Genomic DNA, 5,173 nt, shown 5'->3' on the forward strand with positions numbered 1-5,173 from the left:
ATATATATATATATATATATAAATATATATATATGTATGTACGTATGTATATATGCATGTATGTATGTCTGCATGTATGTATATATGTGCATATATATGTATGCATGTATATATATATATGTATATATGTACATTTATGTATACGTCTGTTGGTGTACGTATATGTGTGTGTATATATATATATATATGAGTGTGTATATATGTATATATGTGTGTATATATGTATATATGTGTGTATAATTGTACATATGTATGCCTGTATGTTTATATACATATATGTATGTATGTACGTGTACATGCGTGTGCATGTATACGTGTATCCGTGTACATATGCATGCAAACCCATAATTCATGTGCACTTTCTCATATATATATGTATGTGCGGTTTTTGTGGAATTTGTTTTTGTTTTGATATAAGTGTATATGTGAGTATGTATATGTGTGTGTAATGTCACGCACAATATTCGTTTTTAGTTTTCTTTTGTCCTCTTTGTTTCTTTTTTATTTATGTATTTGCTCATTGAATGACATAACGGCAAACTTTCCAACTTTTTGAATAATCTAAGTGACATTATTATAATTCGCTCTAGAACATTTCATAGGGAAATATATTTTTTTATTTATCAATAGCTTTATAAAGACGCAGACCTTGAGCCTGTAACGAGTTTGATAAGTGCTAACGCACGAAACACTCAGACCTTGAGTCACTCTGTTACTTCTGCTAAATATTAATAAAAATATACACATACTCATTGCGAGTTCTATTTTTCCTGTTTGCATCAACATATATATATATATTAACAACAACTCAAAGGTGGATCCTTGTATCTTTGTTGGAAACCAGGTCTCTCTTCAGTGGAAGATTTATAATAATTAAAAAAATAGAAGAGACATATATATATATATATATATATATATATATATATATATATGTGTGTGTGTGTGTGTGTGTGTGTGTGTGTGTGTGTGTAGGTATGTCTCTCCTATTTTTTATTATTATAAATCTTCCACTCAAGAGAGACCCGGTTTCCAACAAAGATACAAGTCCGTACCTTTGAGTTGTAGTTAACTCAGACAAATTCACATTTGGAACTTGAGAAAAGTCTTGCATATTTTTACTGTTCCACTCACGGGTTGCACTTGTATGTATGTATGTAAGTATGTTTTATTTATGTATTCTAATGCACATAGTTGCATATCTAGACATGCTCATGTATATTCAAATGATAAATTTCTGGAACGTTTTACAGATTTTTACAGTGCCAGTGATGGATTGGATCTGTAGTCTTCGAATTAGCTTTCTCCTTTCTGATTCTGAAAAGCTTAATTTCTCAAGATTGGTATTTAGGCCCCAATAATTACAAGTATAAATCTGAACTTGTAATCTGGATAGAGTAACTGCAGATTTCTCAAAGGTTCAGCAAAGGTTTTCTCTTTTATACTGATCTTCAGCTTTATGTTAACATCTGATGGGCAGCTAATTTCCACAACTGTGCACAGTTTCTCTTCTCTATCCCAAATAATTATATCAGGTCTGCTGTGCTTACATTTTATTGAGGTCTTCACTGGTACATTCCACCAGCATTCCTTTTTATTATGAGTGGCGGCTATGGCTTCTACCATATTATGGGTTTTTATTTCGTTGTCCTCGGAATCATCATCCTTTTGACGGATTTCATTATAGAGTGTCCTAGCTCCAAGATCATGTCTCATAAGGAGATAATACTGTGTTGACATTTTCGGACAACTGCTCATGATGTGCGTAATATCTTCAGTGAGAACTCCACAAAGTCTGCATTGGTTGTCGCATTTAACAGCTTTTCCTGCATCAGGTACTTGGTTGATATTTCCCTGTTCCTGGATTGCAAACACATACCTTTCAAAGTGGGAGGTAGTAATGCGGCTATTGGTCCATGTTAAACTGCTTTGGTCATCATGGAGCTTTCTACTGACATATCCATGCATAGTTCTCTGCTCATATAGGTTCATCCTTTCATCTGATGATACATTGCGGTAGAGTCATGCGACTTTTTTTGGCATGTGTTCTAGGATATCAGACAAAGAGTGTTGCTCAAGGTGCTGCCTTCCAAATCTTATGATGTTGTCAGCCTCATGTATGCAAACTTGGTCAAGGGATGCACTTCGACACTTGGTGGTTAGAAGATGTTGCCGAAGGGATATGATGCGACGTTCAAAGACATTTTGGATTGATGTTAAACTTCTGCCGCCTTGTTTTCATTTTAGGTAGAGGCGGTCTACGTCACTGTTTATGTGGAAATTGTGTATGTATGTATGTATGTTATCAATCAGTTTCATTACTGTATTTCTTGTCAATAGAGAAAGAGCCGGACTCTAACATAGATTCAAGGCTCCTTCATTGGAACTTTTATCAACATCATCAAGGTATTTGTGCATATGTGTGTGTGCAGCATTTGGTGTTAGTGTATGCGCAGATTTGTATGTATGTTTTATGGATGCGTTTTTATGTATACATTTTCATGTCTAGGCGTATGCATATGTATTTATGTGCTAAACTTTTGGAAAGTTTTACATATCTTTACAGTTCCATTGATGGCTTGAATCTGTCGTCTTCTAATCAGCCTTTTTCTTTCAGGTTTTGAGAACCCTAATTTTTCCAGGTTTTTGTTGATGCAGTTCGTTACATATCCCAATGCCCCAACAATCACGGGTATGAATATGAACTTGTAGTCTGGGTGGAATATCTGCAAATTTCTCAGTAGCTCGGCGTAGTTGTTCTCTTTTTCTCTAATCTTTAGTGTGATGTTGACATCTGCAGAACAGCTGATTTCTACTACTGTACACAGTTTCTCTTCTCTGTCCCAGATTACTATATCTGGTCTATTATGTCTGCATTTTATTGAGGTTTTTATTGGGACATTCCACCAATATTCTTTCATATTGTGAGTGGTAATGGCCTCTACCTCATTACGGGTTTTCATCTCCTTAGCCCCGGAGATGTATGTATGTATGTATGTATGTATGTATGTAAATGCGAGTATATGTAGTTATTTATATTTGTTCGGCCCTGAAAGGCTCTGAAATGGTACATCCTCGGAAAAACAAATTTCATTTTCGAAATCTGCGTTCCTTCGAGAATATTGTCCGTAAATAATAATAAAAAATAATAATTTGCTATCAGAAATAACTTAATTCTTAGATCTACAATTCTCGTACTCTGTATCTGTGACTATCAATCTATCTCTCTCCATTATTTACCATACTTCTTTCTTTCTTTCTTTCTCTCTCTCTCTCTCTCTCTCTCTCTCTCTCTCTCTCTGTTTATGTATTATCTCTCATGCATTGCTTTCATTTTGTTTTAAACTTCGTCTTCTAATGTTTACTTTCATTTATCACATCTATCATGTACAAATCCAATTTTCTGATTGGGTAAAAATGATCAAACTTAAAATCTCTGTAATATTTTTCTAAAATTTCTTTTTCTGGAATAAATGAATCACAAACTTGGTTACAGTGTAAAAAATACGTCAATAAACCAAATGTGAAAATTTTCACTTAATTTTAAAATTTCAAAATTTGTAATAACAACAGAAAATATCTCACTATTTGTCTATCTCTTTCACTTTTCACTTTTCTCATAGTAAACTCCCACTACCACTATATATACTTGCCACATTCTCTCTCACTCTCTACAAAAGTATATAGCTTACTCTGAGTGTGTGTGTGCATGCATATGTGTAAATAATTTCATTAGGGTGACAGAATGATTTAAAAACGGTATGTAAAAAATGATTAATTTTAATAGCATACTTTCTGTTATTAAATGATTTTTCTTACACACGCACACATACAAATGTACACACATGCATGCAGACTCTCTCTCTCTCTCTCTCTCTCTCTCTCTCTCTCTCTCTCTCTCTCTCGCACACACACACACACACACGAACTAATCGAAATTACAAATTTTTTTGTTGCTCAAATCCCAACTTTTGACTACTGCATCATCATTCTATAAAATGTGTTTATGGGGAGAAAAATATTTAAAAACATCAATAAATGTGATAATGAAAAAGAAACGAGGAAGATACCAGGTGGTTGGGGAATGTGCTAGAAACAACAGCTAAATTTCCCTTAAATCACACACCTTTTCTTTTGAAAATTATTTTGAAATTATAAACAGAAACAAATTGCAGATTTGGACTGTCTGTATTCTAAGACTAAGATTTTTTAAAATTTCAGAAAAAGCCCAAAACCTTAGGATTGGTGGGGCAGGGCAGGTTTAATGAAAAAACAAATTTGAAAAACTCCTGTCAAAATGGAGAAAATCCAACTCAATATGAGTGTGCTTTTTCCAAAAGTCTGCCAAAGCATTCTATTGTGAAAATTACCTGGCAATGATGAGATACTCAGCCAGTATATATAATCAACAGATGAGATCCAGAGATTCTTGGTGTAGAAAACACTTAGTAGTACTTAAATGATTTGAACTTCGACTCCGATGTCTTTACGAAGTACCAATTCCATGGGGTAAAGAGTGGCTATAAGAAGAATCCAGGTGAGCAGATATGGAAGCAATTATGTGCATAAACAAATTAAATGTAACAGCTTGGGTTTGATATAAAATATATGTGTGTGTGTGTGTGTGTGTGTGTGTGTGTGTGTGTGTGTGTGTGTGTGTATACATGTAAACGGAAAGAAGGGAAAGGCTGCAGATTTTCAGGTGATGAATATTTAAGTATAAATGTATAGATATTTATATATTAATTGATCAAACTTACACAGAGTACAAATGACAGTGAAAATTAAAGGGGAGGATGTAAGTCCAACAATTGCTTCTGGGAGCTTAGAGATCCGTTATAATGTTGATAGATGTAGTTCACCCAAATTTGCAGTCAACATTGGAAGCAAATAAACATTGGAGGAATTGAGCTTCTGTCATCATGATGCAGAGAAGTTTATATAAAATATGTAATATTTCAAGGAGACAGAGTTGGCAATTCCAATTTCTAGTTGAGTAAGGTGTCCCCTTGTTGATGATACTCCATTTGATCTTGAAAGAATCATGATATATAAATACACAGGCACTTACACATATATGACCGGACATAAACTTAACTGCATATAAATATATTACTGCTCTATGCTTTAGAGAGCATTTCTTTTTTTGATATCTGAAACTTTGATTATATATATA

The sequence above is a fragment of the Octopus bimaculoides genome, chromosome 18, assembly GCF_001194135.2.
Source record: "Octopus bimaculoides isolate UCB-OBI-ISO-001 chromosome 18, ASM119413v2, whole genome shotgun sequence".
Classification (NCBI taxonomy): Eukaryota; Metazoa; Mollusca; class Cephalopoda; order Octopoda; family Octopodidae; genus Octopus; species Octopus bimaculoides.